General features: G+C 54.0%; 1 protein-coding gene across 5 annotated transcripts in view; it reads left to right on the top strand.

Moving 5' to 3' along the window:
* Positions 1-19075: 19075 nt before the first annotated feature.
* TMEM51 (transmembrane protein 51) overlaps positions 19076-24968 on the top strand; it is a 47622-nt gene continuing 41729 nt past the window's right edge. Inside the window, exon 1 of one of the 5 annotated variants that reach the window (XM_023635744.2) lies at positions 19076-19247. The gene's annotated coding sequence lies outside the window, so the exon portion shown is untranslated. Of the gene's footprint in view, positions 19492-19648; positions 20317-24968 lie in introns of those variants that run through there. The other 4 variants (XM_023635743.2, XM_023635742.2, XM_023635745.2 and 1 more) reach the window with 4 other exon arrangements.

Here is a 24968-nt window from a genome sequence, read left to right as displayed (position 1 = left end):
GGCGTTCATCCGAAGGACAACAGTGACAGGTCCCCTCCCTCGTGGAGCTGGTGGCACCACAGGAACAGGCACCAAACACAGACTGGAAGAACTCTTGTCACAAATGTCACAAGGGCACCAGCCAGCAGAGCCAAACTGACCTTTGGAAAAGAGAGAAAGTGTTTTTCACTCCTCTCTTGGTTCCGGCCCCCAGGTCTTGCCCCTGAGCCGCTCCCCCGAGGGGGAAGATGGAGAGGAAGACCCTGCGCTCTGGAACCTGTGTGCCTGGGTCCAGATGCCCGCCCTGCCGCCTACCGGCTGTGAGGCCGCGGGCCCGTGCGTAACCTCTCTGGGCCTCAGTCTGTTCATCTGTCAAATAGGGAGACGGTGGCCCCTCAGAGGGTTGTCTGAGGATGAGGGAGGGTCCACGAGGCACTTGGCCCAGGGTCGTCCACCTGGTTGTTGGGACATGTCAGCGACGGTTCTCGTAATTCCCGTCCTCGTTCTCGCAGCGTTGTCCTAGCGAGCCCAGGGGTCCACTGGGAAAATGCTGCCTCTGGGGAGGGGGCTCATCTCCAGGTTGAGACCGAGGGGCTGGGGCAACATGCTAACAGGGCCATGGGTGAGAAACCCAGAGCAGACGAGATGTGGGCGGTCCAGGCCAGAGTGCAGTGGGAAGCAGGCCTGGGGGAAGCCTCTTGGCGCCCCGTCCTCCAGGCCCTCTACCTCTGTCCGTCCCGGCACAGCTGTGAAGCCGACCTCTCTCCAGCCACCCCACGAGCTGCGGAACCTCCTCAGCTGAAGAAGCAACCTTGTCAGGAAGCCGCTGCAGGCACAGAACTGGATGCTTTTCAGGAATCTTCCAGAACTGCCCAAGACAGGAAGACTCTCCCAGCCTGCTGAAGGAGCAGAAGGCCCTGGGGCCAGTGGTTTGGTTCTTGAAAAGGCCAGCTCAGGGACACGGGAGCCGGCTGGCGGGGCCTCTGTCTTGCCCATGGATGTCGGGGGGGGGGGGCGGTGTCCGGTCTGATGAGCTCACAAGGCCCAGACAGGACATGTGGCTTGCCCAGGGTCACACAGCTTGCTGGGGTCAGAGCCAGGACTGGACCTAAGATTTAGATCTCACTCTTCTTCTTTTTTTTTTTTTAAGGAAGATTAATCCTGAGCTAACTGCTGCCAATCCTCCTCTTTTTGCTGAGGAAGACTGGCCTTGAGCTAACATCTGTGCCCATCTGCCTCTACTTTATATGTGGGACGCCTACCACAGCATGGCGTGCCAAGTGGTGCCCTGTCCACACCCGGGATCTGAACCGGCGAACCCCAGGCAACCAAGAAGCAGAACATGCGCACTTAACCGCTGCGCCACCGGGCTGGCGCCAGATCTCACTCTTCTTAATCTTGGCAGAGAGAATGGCTCTACAATCGTTGCTTAAAGAAGAAATCCCCAAAACAGTGGTGCTTAAACTGTGCTCCACGGAACCCCAGAGGGCTCTGAGGAAACTCTCTGGCAAGCCTCGGAAGGTGAGATCCACACCTCATCCCTGACCAGGGTGCTTCTGGACAGTCCCTGGGCGCTCGCTCCCATCAGGGCCTGCCCCCCTGTGCCAGCCCAGCCACGTGCAGGAGCACAGCCCAAGGCGAACAGGATTCAGCCCCCAGGGACCTGCCTTCAAGGTTGGTGGCACCACTGACCACCTGAGTGACCTTGGCCCAGATGACAACGCAGTCTTGGTCGCCTCCTCTGGAGTAGTTGAACTTTCTCTCCCTGGGCTGTTGGGGGATCAGATGAGTAAAGGAGCCTCATGCGTGGCCAAGTGTGAAACACCAGCATGTAACAGTCACAGCCCGGCTCACTGTCCCCCACGCACAGACCTCAGAGCGGGCAGTGGTTCCAGCTGGGAGGGGCAGGTGGAGGGAGAGAAACAGTACAGGATTCTGTCTGGAATGAAAGTAAGTCATGCTGTGAAGCTCACATATTCGTTCATCAAACACTTATCAAGTGCCTTCTCTGGGTGGGACCCCAAGCTTGTCTCGAGCAGTGAGGAAACAAACGGACACAGTGTCCCTCCCCTCGAGGGGCTTATGTTCCACTAGAAGGAGACGTGTAAGCAAAGAGAGGCCCTGAAGAGCAATGGGAGCGGCCACAGAGCACGCGGACCCAGAAAGGATGCAAAAGAGGGGTGCCCTGGCCTCGTCTGTGTGCTCGGATGACAGAACAGCTGCCTCCTGAACCGGAGCTTGAGAAAGATGTAGGAAAGAGGAGAGAGGTGTCGAAGCAGAGAAGAGAGGGCTCTGCGCCGGCGGTCAGAAGACGTGAGTTCGAGTCGAGCCCTGCCTCTGATCTGCCGTCGGATCCTGGGCCCAGAAGCCACAACCCTCGCTGGTCTCAGCTTTGCATCCGGAAATGAAGGCACCTGGACAAGGCAGCCCTTCCAGCCCTGACAGTGGGGACTCTAGAAAAGATGAGGATGCTGTGACTAGGACACTTGGCCAACAGACGCTGAACTTCATATAATGAATATTCGTATATGAATATTCAAATATGACTATTCATATAATGAATATTCGTATATGAATATGGACTGCATGCCTGGGACCCTCCCTCAGCTCTGGACCTTTGCCTGGAGGGGGTCTGCCCTTCAGAGGCCCGTCCCCAATGTCCTTGTGGCCTTTCTTGAGTAGTGGCCCCAGTAATTAATGTTTATGCCACACAGCACGTGGGGCTGCTGAGCAACTTAGCAGGAGAGCAGACAGAAATGACCTGTGTCTGATGCTACCTCGGGGCTCAGCCGAGGTGTACAGTGGGGCCATGGACTGTGGGCTTATTTTGTGTGTCAGCCATGAGGGATGGTCATTATCCGACTGCCACCACTCCCTGCCACCTGACAAATGTGTTTGTCACATACCACCCACTTGTTGTACTAATGTTATTCTCGTCCAGGAAATAGAATGGACTTGGAAGACAGAAAGTGGAAAAGAAGATAAACATAACTCTCTGCCCAAAACATACGGACGAAGAGGGAAATGTAAATATTTGTCTAATGACACAAATTCTATTAGCTCTAATTGATGTTGACTTTTTCCTATCTGAAATCTTAGATAAGTTATATAAGTGAAAAGCTATTCATCCTGTTCTGGTACTTTCTACAATTATTCATACGACGTGAAGAGATAGTTGTGGGTAGCTTGGAAAACCTCCTGGCTTTAATAACCTTGTTGCTATAAGAGAATGTATTTTGATCCCCAGTCACACACCTATCAAGGAAGCCTTGGGGTGTAACCGGCTCCTTAGGTGTCGACTGGCCAGCTCCTGTAGAGTTTTCTTGAATATCACAATAAGGAGTGTTCAGTGTGCACTTGTCACTGGCGATGCCATCGGATAAATAAGGACAGAATAACGTCTTCCCCCGGCAGCCACCCTGTCAAAGAAGCTCCATCTGTCTGCAGAACTTCATACCTGGGAGGGGAGAAGGAATCCTCACGTCAACGCAAGGCGCAAGGTCTAGTTTATAAACCTTCCAGGGGAGAAAGACCATTCATTTCACAGGAGAATGAGACCATCCGGTAATTAAACCGAGGTCCTTCTGCAGGGGCTAGGGCAATGTTAAAGACTCATGAAAGAGACTTTGGATCAAGTTCCCACTGCGGATTGGTGACAGAGGGCCTGAGACGTTCATCCTCCGAGCCCTGGGCAGGTGCACCCAGTCCGTCACCTCTGGCCGGCAGCAGCCTCGTCTGAAGACTCCAGGGTGCCAAGCTGTGAGGGAAAGCAGGGCCCTCGTTCAGCGGTCCTCAGGCTATAATGAGCATGGGAAACACCTGGATGGTTGTTAACACTAGAGACGCCCCGCCCTAGACATGTTGAGCTAGCCAAGTGGTTCCTAGTCCTGGAGGCGTGGGGCAGCAGAAACACCTGGAAGGTTTATAAACCCTCATGTTAGAGTCCCACCCCCAGAGATTCCTGTTCAATTGATCTGAGGTGGGGCCCATAGCTGTTCTTTAGAAGGCAATCCTAACACCCCTGATTGTTTAATCCAGCCACCCGCCCACAGGGAGCATTTCCCAAGACACCTCGACAGGTGCCTGGTTCCCGGACACCCTCCGTCCTTCCTGCAGCTGAGACCAGAGCAAGCAGGTGCAAATGCTGCCTGCCGTGACTACTGTTGTTGTTATCATTATTACTATCTTCATTTGCATTTGGTCATAGCTGCAAGCTCAGCCAAGCTGTTCCGTATCCCAGGTGCCAGGACCCTCCAGTTTGGGTGGCGCATGGGAGCTAGGCTAAGCCAATCAGAACAGTGTTCCCGCCCCCCAGTGATTGGTTCAGCAATGAGCATGTGACCCAATCAAAACCAAAAGATTCGATTCTAAGGTTTATATTGATATTGTTGGCCAAGAGAATCATCTTCTTTTCCCCTTGTCCTGGGAGCATGTCAGTCTAGAGCAGCCAGGGCCGCCAGCATGAAAGAGAGGCTGCCTGAGAATAAGGCAGCACAGAAAGAAGTACAGCCAAGAGGTGGAGAGAGACCTTGTCTAGATGACATCATTTGATGTCCTGGATCCAGCCATATCTGAAGCTGGTTGTAGTCCTGGACTTTACATTCCCTTTTCTGTTCAAGTCAGTAACCACTACACATTGTGGCTAGCGTTCTGAAGGGAGCAGAGAGCACCCAGGGGGACCGATCTCCAGGAGGGAGGTCAGTGAAGGCCACTCTGAGGAGGTGGCATTTGAGGTGAGACCTGAAGCCTAAGGAAGAGACGCCACTCAGAGAGCAGGGCCAAACAGCAAGTGCAAAGGCCCAGAGGTGGAAGAGGCTGGCCTGAAGTGGCAGGAGGAAGGGCAGGGGAGAGGCCTGACCCAAGGCTCCAGGCCTGCGAGCAGTCGGGGTGCGGTCAGCGCCTCCCAGAGAAAGAAAGTGGGGATCTGAGGGAGGGACCTGCAGGGAAGAATCTAAGCAACTTCTCCTGCCCAAACATACGCACACACACACACGCACACACACGCACATGCACACGCACACAGACACACGCATACACACACGTGCACAGGATGCACACGTGTCCACAGACACATGCATGCACACGCACACACGCACGTGCCCACACGTGCACACACATTTACTTGGTTCAGGGGCTCAGTCCTCTTGCAGGAGGACCTCTCCCCACCGACTCTGAGGAGGGAACCTGCAGGCGGGATGGAGGAAAATGAGACGCAGTACCTGGAACTCAAGGGCCTTCTTTGCAAAGCCCATCTGCGTCACATTGTGGTCGGTCTGATGTTAGGACCAGCGGCAGCCTGCCAGGGATCCTGGGGAGCTGCCTCCAGATGTTGCCGGGACGTGTCGCCCTGCACTGTCTCCGCCTGGCCAGGCCCCATCGTCTCTCATGGGACTACTGACATGACCTCTTCGATGGCCTCCCCGTTTCTGTCCTTGCCCCAATCTACTCTCCATGCAGCAGCCAGAGCAGCCTTTGGAAACGTTGTCAGGTCTTGTCTCCTCTGAAGGAAACTCTCTGAAGGCCCCGTCTCACTCTGAGTAAAGGCCAAAGTCCTTGTAGTAATCTACACGGCCCTACAGATGCCCGTGCCCTCACACCTCCGACCTTGTCTCCTGCCACCCTTCCACTCGCTCACCTCATTCCAGCCAAAGGGGTCTTCTCAATGTTCCCCAGACACCCCAAGCAGGCTCCTGCCTCAGGGCCTTTGCACTTGCTCTTCCCCCTGCCCAGAACACTCTCCCATCCCTCAGCCCTCATGCCACCCTATGGCTGGCTCCCTCACTGCCTTCAGCTTCCCTGATCACTCTGTTCCCCCCAGCCCTCCCCACCTCTAAGCCCCCAGCACTTCCCATGCTCCTTCCTGCTTTGTTTCCCTCTGTAGTACTTATCTTTATCCAACTTCCTTCATTTTACTTGCTTGTGTGTTTATTGGTCTGTCTCCCCGGAGAGAATGCAAGTCACACGAGGACAGGAATGCTGTTCTATCCCGTGCCATATACCCAGAGACTAAAGCAGTACCTGGCACACGGCAGGCAGTCAATAAGGTTTACTGAATGTTGAATGGAGTCCATCTAGACTCTGACATCTGACAATCACAGGAGGATGGCTGCTGGAAGACTAAACTTTTGGGACAACAGTTCCAACTTAGCCCGAGAGCAGCGGGGAAGATCCATGAATGTGAGCCCTTCCTCCCAAGGTGAGGCCACCAGAGACCAGGGCTCTGTGTTCCTGGCCCTGCCACTTACCAGCTTGAGGCTTCAGGCAAGTGACTTCTCTGGGCCTCAGTTTCCCCACTTGTAAAGTGGAAAGAATAGACTTGATCATCTCTGAGGTCTGACGACATTCAGGGCTTCCACAGGCACCCTCGGGAGGAGAGGGGAAAACTTTCTTCCGGGGTTCGGAGACCTTTCCCACACATGGCCAGCAGAAGATCAGATGACAGTTTTGAAAGGGGAAATGCTGTTGGCAAGTGGCCAACATCTTTCTCCACCTTCTGAGCGCGGCTGCTGCCGTGCGGTACCCTCTCTCCTTCCCGCTTCTCGGGCTCTCCCGTCTGCAGCTCAAGGCCGGTGTGCAGTATGGTGGGAGGGGACGGGTAGTTCCCTTTTCCCCTATCTTGGAGCATTTCCAGACAGAATGTCTAAAAGGCCTGGAGCCACTCCGAGGTGTACGCCGGACAGAAATCAGAGCTTCTGTGCACCAAATGCCAAGAGAAAAAATGTTCGTAGCTGCTTTATTCATAATAGTCCCAAACTAGGAAAAACCTGAGGTCCATCAACAGGAGAATGAAAAATAAATTATGGTATATTCATACAGTGGAATATTACACAGCAACGAAGAAGAATGAAGTGCAGCTATACAGAAAACCCTGCATGGGACGCCCAGGCACAATGTTGAATGAAAGAAGTCAGACACAAAGAATATACACGGTATGACTCTGTTTATTTGAAGTTCAGAGATAGACGAAACTTTATGGTGGTGGATGTTAGAACTGAGGTTACTTTGGGGAGCTTGACTGAGAAAGCGTAGGGAGGCAGCAGTCTTGGGACCCGGGCATACCCTAGATTTTCATCTGGGTGGCGGCTCCATGCATATGTTCATAGGTGGAAACTCACTGAGCTGTCCACTTAAGAGTTTCACACCTCACTGAATATAAATTATGCCTCAATTAAACAGAAGAAAGAAATATAAGTAAAGGGCCTGGAACCAGAGGAGGGTTCCAGCACAGGAGGCCCTCTGCCACCCCTCGACAGGGGATTTCCACGGCATTGGGTGGCATTTCCCCCCTCCCCCCACCGTCCCCGGCAGCCCAAGGTCACTAACTGAGAACCCAGCCACAGCTTCCTCCTTCCGGGCAGCCTGCTCCTCAGAAGCCGGGAGGACGCAGGGCCCGGCTGCTTCTGGCTCCGGGCTGCGGGTGCTCCTCCCGCCCCCTTCCTGAGAGCCAAGGCCTCAGAGTGGGCCCCATTTCTCCATCCTTTGCCGGCCTCCCGCAAACAGTGTTCCCTAATCCCGGACGAGATGGAGAGGAAATCCTAGCCTGGCCTTGGTGGCTGTCTGGGTGAATCCCACAGAGCACCCAAAGGTGGTTGCATGGTGCCAGCTGAGACACTGGCAAGTCTAACCCAACAGCCAGGACTGTGTCCTTGATGCTCAAATTATAGTTCTGCTGAGACCAGTGACCCAGACTCAAGAACAGCGACCCCCTCACCCTGCCCCCTCCCTAGCCCAGAACAGTTTCATTCACACTGGGAGTTTTTCCCCAGTAATGATAGGGGCCTCCTTTTACAGAGCCGCCTTTCCTGAGCAGGCATTGCTGTCTGAACTTCACAGGCATCCACTCGGTCAGGACTATCACTAACCCCATTCTACAGATGAGGAAGCTGAGGCTCTGAAAGGTTGAAGGACCATCCAAGGAGCTGTGATCGGTAACCACAGGGCCAGGATTTGAACTCAGCCAGCTCGGCCGCAGGGCCACGTGCCTCAGCACCAAACTAGACCGCCTCCTAAATGCATGGCTCTAAATACCAGTGCCCGCACTGTGAATGTGCCCGGTAGGAGCTAAAAAGCAATAGAAGGTGACAGAAGTGGGGAAGTTTCTAACAAGATAATATCACAATCCCAATTCATACAAATTTTTAAACTTTCAATTACATTGAATTTAAAAATAATAATAAAATGCCTCCAACTTTCTGGCAAACAGAGGAGCAGTTAGCTCTGCAGTGCTGTTCCAACCGGGCCCAGATGCTGTGTGGGCTCGATGTCACCCCTGAGAAAACCCTAGGGCCCGTGGGGGGCTGTCTTCTCCTGGGGCTGCTCTGACTCGCTGTTCCCAGCCTGCTGGCTACGGAAAGCTCAGAGCAGAGCCGCTGAGTGGGCAGAGGGCCGGCGGCACAGATGGCTTCGCAGGCGCTCCTGCCCACCCGGGGTGACGGAGGAATGAATGCCTTCGTGCCCACGTGCGGAGAGAAGAGCTCTCCAGGAGCCCGGGAGATTGGCAAGCTCGTGGATCGCTAGCAGGGCCCTTTGATGCGAGGCTGTCAAGGCACATGGGGTGAGGCCCTGCAGGGAGCTAGGCAGAAAACCCAAGGTGGCCCTCCTGGCTCAGCGTTACGATTGGATGTCCCGGGAAAGGGCTTTGTCCAGCTTGCAAGGCGGGCTGTAGATTTACAGATGGACAGCAGCCGGCATTCACCCTTTCCTGTAACTGGGTTTGCCCACTCTCTGACTCAACCTCTTGTTGCGTCCTTCCATTTTTATCCTGTTCTTCTCCAGGGCGTCGATCCACCCTGGCTTTCAGGACTATCAGGCTGCGGTTAAAGCGGCCTGAGAAGGGTCAATCTATTTCAGCGTGTAGATAATGGGCCGCCTGTCAGGCACAGCCATCCTGCCAATCAGCTAGGGAATAGGCGGGCCTAAGAAAAGTTCGACCAATGGCCTTTCAGTTTCACCCAGGTAAGGATTGTGACTGGCCGCTGCCCTGCGCAGACTGGCAGGGACCGGAGGATGCAGGAAGCCGGAAAAGTAGTGGTGAAGTAAAACCGGACCTTTGTGGGAACCAGTGGTTAAGAGGATCGGCTCTGGGTTCGAGTCCCAGCTCTGCCCCTCACTAGCTGTGGACTTTTGGAGGAACACTTCATCTCTTTTAGCTCCATTTCCAGTTTGAGGTTGAAATCACATAATCCATGTAAAGTGTTTAGCACAGCGTCTGGCATGTGGAATGATGATGAGAAGTGACATTTTAACTGCTGTGTTTTTCGTTTCCAGTTTTTCTCACTGCATCAAGACCTCCCCCCCCCCCCCCCCCCCCCCCCCCATAATTCAGGCAGCTGTTATCCTGTGCTTCCAGGAAGAGATGACAGCGAAAAAGGAGACCCAAAGGGTCCTGGCTTCGAATTTTGAAATTCTAGTAGATCCGAGGGAACAGAAAGGACTGGTGTTTATAGACAATAGAATAGATTGTGGGCGGCAGGGGTGGGGGTGGAGGGGTGATTTGACGCAGATGCTGGATTAGCAAGGCTTCCTGCCTCTTAAGACCAAATAGAGCTTCCCAGATCAGGAAGAGGAGGAGGGAGAGTCTGAAAGGAAGCAAGTAAACGGAGAACGAAGGCCCTGGGCTATGTCCCATGGTGTCCCTTTCCCATGTGGAGCCAGCGAGGGCAGCAAGACCCTGGAGCAGGTGGCCATGGGATATACCTGGCAGGTGGATCTGAGACACCTCCATAGCATTCCTCTGCACCCTAGCAAGGAGCAGGAGAAAAGGGGTCCCCAGGGTCCCAAAAGTGGCACACGAGTGGGGAAGAGTGATGGCCGCTAATTCAGGTGTCCAGGGGGGCCAGGCAGGTTCTGTAGATGAGTGAGTCCAGCCAGAATATGTAATAGGGAAAGGAGGGCTGTGGAGAACCCACGCGGCGCCTGCTTGGTCTAAAGGGGCAGCCATCACAGTCAGGTCCAGCGAATGGCCGCCTTGCTGGGTTGTGGGCCCAGAGCAATCCACTCTAGATAACAAGATTCTTATGTGAAAATTCCCATTTCAAATATTGGCAACTAATTTTTTTTTTAAATGTGTATTTTTGGCTTGATTATTTTTTTTAAAGATTCTTTTATTTTTTTCCTTTTTCTCCCCAAAGCCCCCCAGTACATAGTTGTATATTCTTCGTTGTGGGTCCTTCTAGTTGTGGCATGTGGGATGCTGCCTCAGCATGGTTTGATGAGCAGTGCCATGTCTGCGCCCAGGATTCGAACCAACGAAACACTGGGCCACCTGCAGCGGAGCGCGTGAACTTAACCACTCGGCCACAGGGCCAGCCCGGCAACTAATTTTTTAAAATACTGTATGGGCCAAATAAAACATATCTGAGAACTACATGTGACCTAGAGGATGCCAGGTAGTGGCCTGTCGGCCGGCTGGGCTTCCCTCTGGCCCAGCATGGTGCGGGAGTCAGGGTGAGGGACTGCTTAGCGCTGACTTGCAGGGACTGACAGCTAGTCTGGGGAGAAGGATGGATGGCGTCTGCACCAGATGTTCCCCCAGGGGGCTTTGGCACTACAGAAGGCCCTTGGAATTTAGATGCAGCCCCAGCAAAGGGGGGAGGGGCATTTCTACCACCTGGAATAACAGCGGCTCATAAATAAATTAAGCTGAGTCATGGAAAAATAGTTATATTTCCTGCCAGCTCGAGTTTGTGGTCTGAATCTCTTATCTCCTCTGCTAATTTGGGGAATTTAATTATTTCTATGCTGCACGTGTTTTCCGAGAATTCTTTTTTTCTCTTATGTCACTATGTATTCATTTATTTTATTTATTTGTGTATTATTTGGGTTAAGATCTTTATTTTGAAATAATTATAGATTCATAGGAAATTGAAAAAAAATTTCAAGGGAGGTCTTTCGTGTCCTCCACCCAGCCTTCCCCGGTGGTAACATCTTGCATAACCATCATACGATATCACAGCCAGGAAATTGACGTTGGTACAATCCAGCAAGCTTATTCAGATGTCATGTTTCACACGTAGTCATTTGAGTGTGTGTGTGATGCGTGTTGGTCTATGCAGTTTTATCACGTGAGCAATCAAGATCTGGAACCGTTCCATCGCTACCAGCTCCTTCTTGCTACTCCATTGTAACCACACCCCTCCACTCACCTCCACCATCCCCAACCCCTGGAAATGTTCTTCCTCTCCATTATTTGGTTATTTCAAGAATATTATATAAATGGAGTCATACAGTGTGTAACCTTTTGAGATTGGCTTTTTTTTTTACTCAGCATGATTCCCTTGAGATCCACCCAGGTTGTTACATATGTTAATAATTTGTTCCTTTTCCTTGCTTCGTAGTATTCCATGGTATGGATGTACCACGGTTTAACATTCACCTATTGAAAGACACTTAGGCTGTTTCCAGTTTGGGGCTATTATGAATACGTATGTATTTATAAGATTAGTTTAGAAAATGTCAGCCAGTGGCAGCTGTGTTCTGAGTTAGGATGAGGGACAATATTTTCTGTGGTCCCTCAGTCTTGGAAGTTTGCACAGACTTTTTCATTTGAACCCTGCAGAAGCCCTGGAGGGAGACACGGTGGAGAGTCATTCACTCAGTCAACACAATTGAGCACTTACAATGGGTGTGTACTATTCTAGGCGTTGGCATTATAGCAGTGAACAAAACCAATTAACACCCCTTTCCTCCTTTATTATCCCCAGTATGCATACGGGAAAACTGAGGCTCAGAGAATCTCTAAGACTTGCTCATGGTCACCCAGGTAGCAAGCGACAGAACTGGGACTTGAACCCAAGCCTTCGACTTCCAGGCCACTGCTTTTCTGATTCTATTTTGCTGTCTACCCTCATTAACATCAATATCGGAGCAAAAAGCACATGCTGGAGATCCTGCGTGCAATGTTTTTAACAGCGGTTCTTAACTGGAGGTGATTCCCCTCCCCGACCTCCCAGAAACATATGACAATGTCTGGAGTCATTTTTAGTTGTCACAACTTGAGAGGCAGTTGCTACCGGCATCTAGTAGGTGGAGGCCCAGGGAAGTGGCTCAGCAGCCCGCAATGCAGGGGACAGCCCCACAACAAAGAACCATCCCACTCAAGTGTCCACAGTGCCAAGGTTACAGAACTCTGGTCTAAAGGACCGTAAGAATCATGGACAAAGACAACAGCTACCCAGACGACTCAGTGTCGCATTGAACGTCCGCCCAAGTAGACACAACTGTTTCCATAACTGGTATGTTAGAGCAGGTGCATTCTTGGTTGGGGGCTGATGGAAGGGCATTGTGAAGCAGGGACAAAGAACCATCACCTCCACTATATCAACACTGGGAGGCTTTTCCGCCAGAGATGACGGTGTAGGGACAGCTGGAACGGCAGAAGACAGACTAGCGGGCTGCCTAAAAGAGGATGCAGAAAGGGCAGGAGGACTGTCCCTCCGCTCCGCGCCCTGCCTCGTCTATTCCCCTGAGGAACCTTGTTAGCCTCCGTCGTGCTGTAGACATGTGCAGTAGAGCAGAGCTGAACATGCAGAGCCTTTGAGGAAGGGCAGGGACACGGTAGCACATTCAACCACACCACGAAGTGTGCAAGCAACACACCTTCAGTTCCAAAACCAAACTCTATTTCTATTTCAAGGCCCCAGTCTGCTGGGTGGAAGACACTTGATCGTAACTGATCAGAGTTTCCGTACCTCTTGTCTGGGTTGTGTCTTTATTTCTTGTTTGGTGGGAGGAGCTCACAAAGGGCCAAGACCTGGGCAGGGGCCAGTGGCAATCTGGTCTTCTCTGGCGCCTGCTGAGATGACCTCATTTCTGTCTTCCAGATGGCAGATGTACCCTCCACGGCCCTCCTGGAAGTCCTTGCTGCACCCAGCCTCTCTCTCTTTCTTCTCTCACCTGCTTCTGCCCTCTTGGGCACATGGGAGATGTTGGCAGGGCCTGGTAAACCTCTGCAAGGCCGTCTCAGCCCCTCTGCCAGCCACCCCATGTGACCACACCCTCCAGGGCCATGCTGGGGAAGGGGCAAACACTCCCCTGGGCTTGCCCCCAATCCACATTCACTCATGAGGCCAGCTCAGGACCACTGCTGTGGCCACCACTCACCTCTCTGGAGACCCAAGCATCGTAACTTCCACTTGCCTGGACCCCCAGCCCAGAGACACTTGACCTTATCTGGGTCGGGGGAAATGGCTCTTGGATCTTGCTCAGTCTTCAGACCTTTTGTTAATGACACAAACTTCATGCCCACAGGGCTCCGCGGACTCCACTTCTGAAACTTAAAGCCTAGGCTCCTCCAACTCCAACGTCTCGGATCTTGAAACTCAAAAATGTTGTCTCTGCTTTTCTGCTGAATCAAGCTTCCCCCAAAGTGAGAAGAGCAAAAGGGAAAAAATTAAAACTTGCATCAATGTCACTAAATGTTAGCCCACTCCAGCAGCTTGCGCGAAAGGAATGTGCAAACAGGACCGTAGCAGGCGTGGGACACACTGTCATCTCCTGCCCTGGGCTCCTCTCCGCCAGGGGAGGCTGAATCGCTGTCTGCAGGTTCATCTCCCACCCTCCGAACCTGGATCAAGGCGTCGGATCAGACCATCACAAGCACCACCAGCATGGGAGCTGGGGTATGCGGCAGCTCAGACTCCTGGCAGCCCAGGTTCATGGCCAGACCCCGCCACTTAGCAGCTGAGTGAGCTTGATCAAGTCACTTAACCTCTCTGTGTCTCAGTCACCTCATCTATAAAATGGAGGAAATACAGTCCCTTCTTCCTGTGGCTGTGAGGATGATCAAACGAGACAGTGCTTGTAAGGGGTGTGGACCAGCGCCTAGCATGGCAGCACTTTGTGAACTTTGGCTGCTATTGTTGTCATTTCTTTACCTAGAGGTGAACCACATCGCATGCCCTCGTGGTCGCTGCTGGTGGTTTCGATGCAGTTCGTTACCTGGGAGGGGATCAGGGCATCTGTGCCCAGCCCCTGGCTCTGCTTCTCAGCTGCTTGCAAAAGCTTCAAACGGATTCTCTTTGGGTCCTTTCGTTGCAAGAAACAACTTATCAGACTAGTTTAAGCAAAAAAGGGAAACTCATTGGAAAAACAGGAATACTGCTCAGGCCTGAGGCCTGGAAGGCCAGCAGCAGTGCAGGCAACTTCTCTCTCGCACCCTCTCTGCAGGGGCCTTCCTGCTTTGGGGGGGCACCAGCCCAACAGGGCGACCTCCCTGCCCTTGAGGGTGCCTGCTCTAGGTGCCTCTGGGGGCGACCAGCAGCCATTGGCCTCACCTTCCTGTCGGCAGAGCCTCCGTTCGGTCCAGGTGTCTGCACCGATCCCAGGGGACTCCAGGGGAATCTCGAGAGTCTACACCGGTCTCGAGGGTCCTTACCAGTGGCAGGTTTAGGAATGGGCATGTGATCCAGTTCTCGTAAGGGAGACATCAAGGAAGTTTACTGGGGCTTCTGGGAAAGGTTTCTTCATTGACGGAAAAGGGCCCCCACAGGAAGAGAGGATGACAGAGCATGGGGCCCGAGGGAGCCGTGAGTAAGGAGACTGAGCAAATCAGAAGGGCCTGCCCGATCATGAAGTCCCTGTGTGTCCTTTCAAGGGCTCTGGCCTCGACGCCGAGGGCAGAGGGGAGCCGTCACTCAGATCTGTGTTTCACACCGCTGACGGATCGAGAACGGATTCCAGCGGGCGAGCCGGCAGCAGGGCAGCGGTGAGGAAGTGGCCTGACTGAATGAGTGATGGAGACGCAGCAGAAGGCTCTACGCGATGGGGCACGAAGGAATACGGGGCGATGAGATACTGTTGCTGGCTCTCTGTGTTCAGGGGTCTCAAGAACCTGTACCCCAAAGCCACGATGTCCTCACTGGCTCCATTCTGGGCCATCTGATCTGTCTGCACAGCCCTGGTTACGCTGGTAACTCAGGTAGAGACTATTTCTTGAATGACAATTTTTCAGGAAACGGGATGAAAATTGTTTCCCTTAAACTAATGGTCCAACAATCCAATTTCGCTTTGCACTACAGGAGCACAATTTCTCTGCCACGTGGACCTGATTCAGCCTTCAGAGAGACTGGGCCAGTGTGTCGCGGGTGATACCTGCGTGCCAGACACATCCCGTCCCCATGACTCATGTGAACCGCTCCAGAGGAAGGCTGGGTCACAGGAACCCGCATGCGATTTACTGCTGACTTTGGCGAGAGTGAGACATTGCTCAGCTCCTCGGGGTGTAGAAACGCGCCCTCATGGGGAGTAAGCGGGAAGAGGGGCTCACCCGCTCAGAATGGAGCGAAGGCAAAGAGTGGCAGATGGAGAAAGACCCCAGCAGGAAGGGGAGGCCCAGGCAAAGGAGGGGGTGCTCCCGGTGGACAAGACGAGGAGTTCCCGGCCTCCTTTTTTCCCCTAGTTTTTATTTTTAATTTAACACATTCTTACAGAAAAAAATGATTACTTCCCCCATCTCACACACACACACACACACACACACACGCCTCTTCTCAATTTCTAAGGGTAACCACGGTCTGAGTCCTTCCACACACTTTCTGTGCATAATCAGATATGTATGTGTCTATGTCTTTTTAAAAAAGCACTTGTGTGGCATCATCATGCATAGTTTTGCTTTTCTCAGTTAATGATACGCCTTGGATATTCTTCTCTGCTATCGCTGCCTCCTCCTTTTTCATGACTGCATAGTATTCTGGGATGAGCCTGCACCATAATTTATTTAGCACATCTCCTATTGGTGGCATTTGGGTTGGTAACAATTTTTCACCATTACAGATAATTAGCAATGAAAATCCTTGATGGTTTTTCAAGCAGGCTCTTGAGCACATGTGTGGGTTCTCCTATACGAGGATCTATTCCTCTAAGCAGATTATCCAGCTTTACTTCACAACAGATTGAGGTCTAGTCCCTGACCAGGCAGTGTAATACTTTAAATTAGTTATTTGCCTACTGAGCCAGAGCAAATGGAAATGTACGCTCAGCACAGCATTCTCTCCTCTTAGAATCCAGTCTTTCGGAACTGGACAGCTTACTGCCCCAAACGACTCATGTTCAGATGACCCTGGACCATTTACAAGGTACTTTGTCACATTCTGGCTCACCTGATCCTCTTATTGATTCTTCAGAGTAGCTATCATTAGCATCACTGTTTTACAGATGAAGAAACTGAGGCTCAGAGAGGAGGAGACATCTGCCTAAGGTCACACAGCTCATAAGTATGAGCTTATGACAGAAACCAAAGACAGAGCTGATGAAATCCTGCCTTCTTTCTAAATCCATGATACAGGCTGTATCATGCGGCCTCATGAGAAGAGCTTTAGGGTAGACAGTTAGCTGAAAAGGCAGGTGAAATAAACATCTGTCTCCATGCCTGAGTCACAGGACACATTAGTTTCCTGTGGCTGCTGTAACAAATTACCACAAACTTAGAACAACACAAATTTATTGTCTTCCAGTTCTAGAGGTCGGAAGTCCAAAATCAGTCTCACTAGGCTAAAATGAAGGTGTCAGCAGGCCTGTGCTCCTCACAGAGGTTCTAGGGGAAAACCCACTCCTGACCTTTCCCAGCTTCTAGAGACTGCCCACGTTCTTCGGCTCATGGCCCCCCCCAGCAATCGCATCACCCTGACCTCCACACATCTCCTTCACTGACTCTGACCGTCCTGCCTCCTTGCAAGAACCCTTGTGACTACATTAGGTCCACCAGGATAATCTCCCCATCTCAAGATCCTTTACTTACTTCCATCTGCAAAGTTCTTTTTGCCATATCCACAAATTCTGGGGATGAGAACGTGGATATCTTCGGGCAGCCTTTATTCTGCCTACCATAGGGGGTTCCTAGCATAGCAGTTAAGAGTGAGGGTATACCTCGGTTCAAATCCTGGCTCTACATTTTGCTGGCAGAGCCAGATACATATCTTCTCTGAGTCTTAGTTAGACTGAGCTGAAAGAACAGAAATAATAGAATCTTCCTTCTAAGTCTGTTGTGAGGATTGACGAGCACAATGTTTGCAGAGCACTCGAAACACAGGGCTCAGTGAATGGTTAACTGTCATCTTCCCCCTGCCTATTATGGTAAAGGGTAACAGAAATTCCACCATTCACGATTTATTCCTTTGGCTCTTTCTCCCACCTCTCAGGCCCTTGTCAGCTGACACTTAGTGGGATAAGGCAGTTAAATTAAGTCAGGATCCTCAATGGGACACAGAGAACCTGGAAGATTCAGAGGAACTAACCACGTAGAGGGAGAGGGCTCTGAAGTGGAGGATGACGAGGAGAATCATGCTTCTTTTGCCAGCTTCTCAGTTTTGCCCGTGGCTCAGCTTTGGCTGACAATTTCTCCAGCCCCTCCCCCGATTAGCCAGGGCGAGCCTGCCTGAAAGGAACCCTCCGAAGATGATGTTCTCAGATAGACGAGACCTGCTCTGTTGGTTCTGCAGCAGAGCGGGGCAGCTCTGGTGTTGGATCCTGGCGTGGAAAAGTACTGACACTCTGCCTCCAGGTAGGAGCTGGGGCAGCTGTCTAAAATGATCCTCCACAGTCCGGGCCTCGCCAAAGTTGGTCTCGCAGAGTGAAATGAAAACCAGATTCCTGGTCTTATCGGAGAGCTATGTGACTGGTTCCCATCACTCTGCGGGAGCCTGGAAAGTTCCCAAACTCACTGTCGGGGATGGATACACACAGCTCTCAAATGGGAGCATGTTATCCCGGGTACCTGCCTAGACAAAGGGTTCTCCCCATTCGCTGAAATAATGTTATTATTAGGGGCTTTCATTTATCCAGCAAATATTTATTAAGCACTTCCAGGGGGCCAGGAAAGTGGGCAGGGCACAGGGGTCCCTGTGCTCAGGAGAGCAGGAGGCAGATTTGTAGGGAATTACATCACTGTGCAGAGAGTGGGCCAAAGGTGACTTCTTCCTGAACGGCAGACAGGAGAAGCGGAGAATCTTGTCTCAGGGTAGAGAACATGTGCAGACTGACAAGGAATTATTCTGTAGCAGGGAGAGGGAGCACAGGCTCTGGAGCTAACCAACTTGGGTCTCACTCCTGAACCTTCCCAGCTGCGTGACCTGGGGCAAATGACCTCGCCTCCTTAAGCCTCAGCTTTCTCTTCTGTAAAGTGAGCATAACCAAAACTGCCTCGGGGTTGTTATGAGGGTTATGTGAGGTGGTGCAAGGGAAGTGGGCAGCAACCTGTGCTTGGTCCATAGCAAGGATGTGGGGAGTAGCAGCTGTTAGACCCATGCAGACTCACTCTATTTTCCCCCAAATCACAAAACAGCCCAAATTTGTCCTTTTGTGGACACCATGGTCCGTTCAGCTGTTCCTGTGCTTGTTAAGAAGCAACAATGGGAAAAAATACCCGCGTGTGGCAACTCTGTAGATACACACTCGTGGGGACCAAGTGTACCCACGAATTCAGCAGTTTGCAAGTGAACTTGATTGCAGTTACCACCAGGGTGTCTGTTTTCTGTCCTGGACAGGGCGCGTTCCCAGGAGGAGGCGCCTTCTGTCCTCAGCTAGATTCTCTGACACCCGGCCAGCTGCCTATCAGCTTTTCCCAGGGTTTGAACTTCAAAGGGCTGGACACTCATCCGAGAAAGGGACCCCGGCCTGACCTCTCTTGGAATTCAAAACAATGGAAGCTTGAGAGAGGAGGCGGGCTACCTTCTCCCTCTGCCTTTAGAATCCCGGTTTTCCGCGGTCTGCCTGAGACCAGCCCACCCAAGTTCCGGCGCCTCGGCGGCACGATCCCAGGCAGAGGCAGAGCCGCAGGCAAGAGACGCTCTTGTCCAGCTGGGCTTCACCAGCCCCAGAGCCAGGCCTCGGGCAGCAGCTTCCGGGCGCTGAGCAGAGGCGGGCCACCCGCCTGCCACCTGGTCGGCAGGACGACAATCGGTGCTTCGTTGGGAAAGTTATCTGCAAAGCTGGAAATGACCCCCCAGCAGGGGAGGCTTATGGGCCAGGGAACCCCGGTCCTGTGCATGGACGCGGGCTCCCGGAAGGGGCTCCACCCCGGCCGCGGCCCTGGCGTGCGGCCCAGAGGGCGCCCAGGGGACCGGGAGAGGGTAGGAACAGGGCCGAGGGCATGAGAAGACTTGCTTTTTAAACACTCGCTTCCTCCTTTCCTACCTCCGCCCGTCAGTCACCTCGCAGGGCACCAGCCCTGGGCGGAGCAGGCGGACCCCAGCGCCCCGAACCCGCCCGGGGGTGGAGAGGGAGGCGGGGGCCTTCCCAGGAAGAGGGGAAGAGACAGGCGCACGGGCGGCCAGGTGAGCGCTCGGCCAGGTAAAGGGGCGGCGCTCGGGTCCGGGTGCCGAGCCTCGGCTCTCGCGCCTGATCGGGCAGGGAGGGGCGTCTCCCAGCTCAACTTAACCCGTAAATACCCAGGACTCCCGGCTGAGACACCTGCCCCAAGTCCCCGCCCCGACGCACCCAATTCCGCGGCCCCTGGAGAGGGAGAGGTCAGGGATCTATCTGTCCCCGACCCCGGCTTAGCCAGCTCCGTGTGACAGGGTAAGAAGGAGGACTGGGGCCAGCGCCCCGCCCCAGCCGACGCGAGGGAGTGGGTGCCGGCCCCCGCAGCTCGGGTCGCGCGCCCCGGGCCTCCGAGCGGCGCGGAGGGCGGGGAGGGAGGGTCTACCGGTGGGCGGCGCCTCTCCCCGCTGGAGGCAGCTCCCGGCCGGCGCCGCCCTCTGCCTCTCGCCGTCACTCCCTCCCGCACGCCGGCGCTCCAAGGCCGCGCTTCCTGCGTCCGCATCCCGGTCTCCGAGCGCGCGGCGCGCCGTCTCCGCCGCCGCCTCCCTCGACCGAGATTCCCCCGAGGCCCCAGCCCCGCGATCGCGCCAGCCCCGGAGGAGGCAGCCCGAGGGGGCCGGGGTCACGGAGCCCTCAGCCCCCGGCTACCTGACCGAGACCGAGCTGGGCTCGCCGCCGCCCGGGTGAGTCTGCGCCGCTGCTCCTTCCGCCCCGCCGCGCCCCGCGGACTGACTGTTGTTGGAGGGGAGTCGAGGGCTGTGTGGGTCTGTCCGTGCGCCCGTCTGAAGCTTCCTGCCTGGGGTCGGCTGCCGGGAGGACTCGGTACCCGTACCCTCTGGAGCCGCGCCCCGCCAGTGCGGGACACCCCCCGTCTCCCGGCTATCACGCTGGGGCCAGCTGGCCTCGGCTGGGGGGATGGCAGCCGGCTCCGGGGCCCGCTGTCGGCGAGGACAGGTGTTTCGAACCCTCGGCCAAAGAGGCACCTTCCACCGGTGCTTAGAGCAGAACTTGCCAGTCGGTCCCCGGAAACCACCCTGGCGCTGCCCGCGGGAGCCCCCCGCCTCCATCCTCTCCTCCTTCCTGGTAATCGAGGCTTTTTACGGATTTAGATTAGTGTGTGTGTGTGTGTGTGTATGTTTTACGTACTAGGAACAAAAGAGTGAGGAGTTGGGCGTGAGCAAAGTGGGGGTGAAACTGAGCACAGGGCAAATACTCAGAGTCCCTCACGTCTCTAGTCTGCGCCCTGGCGGGAAGCGTGCGCCCCGGGAGCGCTGAGTCTGGTTGAGAGGGATGGCCGCTTTCAGGAGGAAATCTTTCCTAACCGAGGGGCGAGGGACGTCCGCGCGGTTTCCCCAGCCCGGCGCAGGCCCTTCCTGGCCGGTGGCAGCCGCCGCGGGGCACCGGCGCAGCGCTGGGACGAGCCTGTGCGGCCAGGACCCGGGGCCTCCCTGGCAGCGCGGGTGGTCCCGGGCTTGGAAACAGCGGCTCCGCGGGAGCGGGGTGGGCGGGGCCGCAGAGGTTGCTCCCTACAGCTGCCTTCTGGCTTTTGTTTTGAGTGGGTCGCTTCGAGCATAGCTCCCTTGTGAAAGATGGGCTCTGGGACGTGCGAACGGCTTTCACACTTTGGAGATTTGTCACCTAAAGATCTCGACCCAAGTGACAGGGCCAAATGGAATCGGGATGTTCCCTCCTAACATCGCCCTCCCCAGCCTGGGAGGAAGGCAGAAGAGAGAGGAAGGGGAGGAGGCTGGCGGCCATGTATTCCTCACCACGACCTCCTCAGCTAGTTCCCTGATGAGGGCTGGCCCCAGGGACACAGGGCCCAGGGGCCTCCGGGGGCTGCAGCCTAGTGAGGGAGTCAGAGGTTGTAAGTGACAAGTGTTGCAGAGTGTTGGCCCTGTAGTCACGGCCCACCACTCGTTGGCTGTGTGACCACGGTGGACAGGCACTTGGCCTCTCTGAACCTCACTTTCTTCGTCGGTATGATGGGAATGATAACCCCCTGGGGCGGAGTGGGGCCTCCATGCCTAGCAATAGCAAGTATCTGTAGTAAGTTCTGTTCCAGGGGGAGAACAGAAGAAAGAAAAGAACTCAGACTGAGGCCAGCCAGGAGGTCCTGCTGAGAAAAGAGAGCTGGAATATTAAACAGGGACATAGAGTCCCTGGGGGGATGGGGGAGGTGCTCAGGGAGTGGGGGGGGGGGTGGGGAGAAGTGGGAGTGGAGGTCTGGAATGAGCTGGACTGGAAAGGCGGGTGCGGTCAGCTGCAGGTGGGACTCTGGAGTAGGCAGATGTTGACTGAGTGCCTGCTGTGGGCCAGGCAGTGTTCCCTGTGCTCAGTATAGGCCACTGAACTAGAAAGATAAAGAGACAGATTCCATTCAAGCTCTTGAAGCAGAGCAGTCATTTGATCCTCTTGACCCTGAGGAAGGTCACAGTGAGTTTGGAGAAGGGTGCTAGGAGAGGGGAGGTTGCTCTGTGGGTTGGGGGCAGTGGGAATGAAAATGGGGGCTGCATCGGAGCCCCTGCAAAGGAGACAGGGATTAACATGTGGTCTCCATGTGTGGCTACTGGTCAAAGGTGAGATTGTGGATTCGATGTGCGGCCAAGCTGCTGGCCTGTCTTGATCCAGAGAGCAGTGGGCGTGCCAGGGACCTTGGTGGGGCCCAGGCCCCTCCAGGGGTGCTTTCCGGCCCCTTGGCTGCAGAAGTCACAAGGCCCAGGAGTTTGTCTGTGTAAGGAACGGCAGAATGGGAGGTGGACCCAGCGTCCCCTCTCCTGTTGTTTGCACTGGGCAGCCCGCCGCTTCTGGGGCTCCTGTTGTACTGGGGCACAGTGCTGGTCAGTGTCCTCCCCTCCCTCTGGGGGGCTGGCAGTCGACTCCTCAGAACCCTCGGCTGGAGCCTGAGGAGCCTAGCTCTGGGCTTCTCTGCCCCCAGCTCCAAATTGAGGTGGAGTTCCAGGGACTGAGAAGAGTTTTCTCCCTAAGTGCCAGGAAAGTTCCAGAAGCTCAGCTGCCTTCTGACTGGGGATGTGGGGAAGGGTCTGCTTCTGGCTGCTGGCTTTTGCTTTCACTTTTGTTGTGTCTGCTCTGATGTTTGGAGGAGTCCTTCTCACGATTGACGGCTGTAAGGGTGTCGTCCATGCTGTAAGTCTCCCCGGGCTTGGAGGTGGACCGCGCATGGCCTTTCACCTGCCACAGGAGGTGAAAGGAGGACCCCAGAATGTCTCTCTGGCGGAGCGGACCAGTCTCATTGGCAAATGAAACTCAGAGAGGGGAAGGGACTTGCCCACGGGCACACAGCAAGTCTGCAGCAGAACGGGGACCGGGACCCAGCCCTCCTGGCCCCTCTAGGGTCCTCTGCATTGTCCCAGGAGGCCTGGCCACGTTCAGGTCGGACACCTGTTTTAGGCCCCAGTTGAGTCCAGGTTTGGTGGTTTCTCAACATCTCAGTCTTGCCGGCTGCTTCGTAGAGTGTTGCCCCTCCCCAGCCTAGACAGCTGGCCTGGCTTGGCCTGGCAGTGTTTTTTTTCCTCCCTCCTCCTAGATGGAGCCTTTGGTGCCCTGGCTGTTTCACCTGGGAACTTTGGCTCCCTAAAGAAACAGGTCCTTTGTTTGGTTTTTCCTGCTTCAGGCGCCACTGCCCTGCCCCTCCCAGACAGCCCCAAGACACAGCCGGAGGTGGCTCTCTGAGGGTCTCTGCTGGGCTCTTCCTCTCGCTGAGACTCCACCCTCCCCTGAGCCCCAGCCTGGATCTCCAGACCCCTGGGTTGGCCCTGGCCTGCTGGCCGGTGTTGTTTACTCGGGCCGGGCCGCTGCCGGTCTCCTGTTCTCCCTTGCCCGAGATTGATCAGACTCAGCAGTCCTCAAACCCGAATGTGGATCCCTTTAGCTCGTAGGATGTTGCAGCCAGAAGGGACCTTCGCCATCAGAAAGTCCGATCTGCTTATTTTACAAATGGGGAAACCGAGGCCCAGGGAAGGGAAGGGGCGTGCCTGAGATCCGAACTAGGACTAGACCCCAAGGTTCCCACATTCTGTCTGGAATGATTTTGAGGATAGTTCTTGAAAAAAATAAAAAGAGCTCTCAGCCCATCCAAGAGCCCCTTTGCCCGGCACTCCCCGCTCCAGGTGTTCTGGGGGTATCCACAGTGACACGTCCAGCGGGTGTAAATGCTCAGGCCCCTGGAAGATGAGGGGTACACCATAATGGGTATATATCTGGACATCTTTAGTTCCTGTCTGCTCAAAGTGGCATCAGCGCTGGGGAGTAAGGTGGTGATTAAGCTCACTGCTGCTTCCTTAACCATGCTTTACACCGTCCCCCTGGGTGGACGGGCTTTTAAAGTTGTTTTCTTCCCTGGATTGCCAAAGAAGTCCATGTTCTTTGTAGAAAACGTGGAAGGAAAACATCACGATATGCAGGCAGCCACTGTTAATATCATGGTGTTTTTTTCGGATTTTTTTGTTTGTTTGCTTGCTCTGCTGTTTCATATCCTGGCTTTTCAATTCATCCTCGTAACGTGTATTTTCCCCGTGTGACAGCTTTTTTACACCGGTTCTAACCTGTCAGTCTCACTTGCTTTTACCTTCTGATGGCTGGAAAGTACCAGGCGGCCGGCTTTCTGCATTGGCTCCTTCGGAACGCTCCGTGGCCAGAATCCTGTAATGCTATGCAAATTATTCACCACCGCGCGACTTAGGGGACCATTTCTCTGCATCATGGGTGTTTGGGAAAGGGCTTTGTTTACAGAATCTAAATCAAAAACCGATTCTCAGTGAGCCTCTTAGAAATGGAGGCGGTCAGCCATCTGGGTAGGATTATCCAGAGAGGGCAGAAAGCTTTGTGTCTTCTCGTTTTGGCTGTGTTAGTTTTAACCCAGCCAAGTGCTCCCACCCCACTGTCACCACCCCTTGCCCCAGATCTCTCCGGGATTAGGCGTTGGGGTGGCGAGTGCGCGTCCCTAGAAAAATCAGTATTTGGCTCACTCGTCTCCAAGGCCTGCCCCTTGGCGAGCAGGTGTTCCCATGGCAAAGATGTGCAGAGAATTTACCTCGTCAGGTGACGAGGTCGGTCACTCCACCTTGGGGACTTCCTTGGTACCTCTCATCCTCTAACAGGAGCCCAGCTTTGTTAAGGCCCCAGAAATTGTCAATGGTAGAAGCGATCTCGGAGGTTCCCTAGGCTGATGTTTACCGACTGTGGGCAGCGACTTATTAGCAAGTTTTGAAATCAGTTTAGTGGTTTTCCACTGGCTTTCTTAAAGTGAAGTAGAAGAAAGTAGATTTGCATCTCTTGTCGTGAGAAATATTCTTTAGTTAAACTTCGTCTCGGGTCTCTGTATGTGGTATGCACTGAGTCACCAGAGAAACATATTTCCAGCAGCCTGGTGAGAACTGGGGGCCGCACGGCTCCGGTCCGCTGGTTTTTATACTGTGATGCTGGGAACTCTGGGGTGGCTTGGACCGCTCCCAGAAGCAACTCAGGGGTTTGCATGGACAGGGCTGAGTGGTGGCGGGCAGGGCCAGCTGGAAGGAACCTCTGCCTACAAATGTTCCAGATGTCAGGGATGCAAAAGAGCCTTTTTAAAAAATTCTTGAGACTTTAAAAATAGAACAGCAAGTTAGAAACGGCTGCTAGTTTAGCCACCTCAATTCTTAAAGGAGACGGGGGCCGGAAGACAGAGAGGCCAGGGCCTGTGCCGGGCAGGTGGCCTCTCAAGTTTCACAGTGATG

The sequence above is a fragment of the Equus caballus genome, chromosome 2 (genome assembly GCF_041296265.1).
Source record: "Equus caballus isolate H_3958 breed thoroughbred chromosome 2, TB-T2T, whole genome shotgun sequence".
Classification (NCBI taxonomy): domain Eukaryota; kingdom Metazoa; phylum Chordata; class Mammalia; order Perissodactyla; family Equidae; genus Equus; species Equus caballus.
Note: the sequence above shows the minus strand (reverse complement) of the source record. Positions and strands in the feature narration are given on the sequence as shown.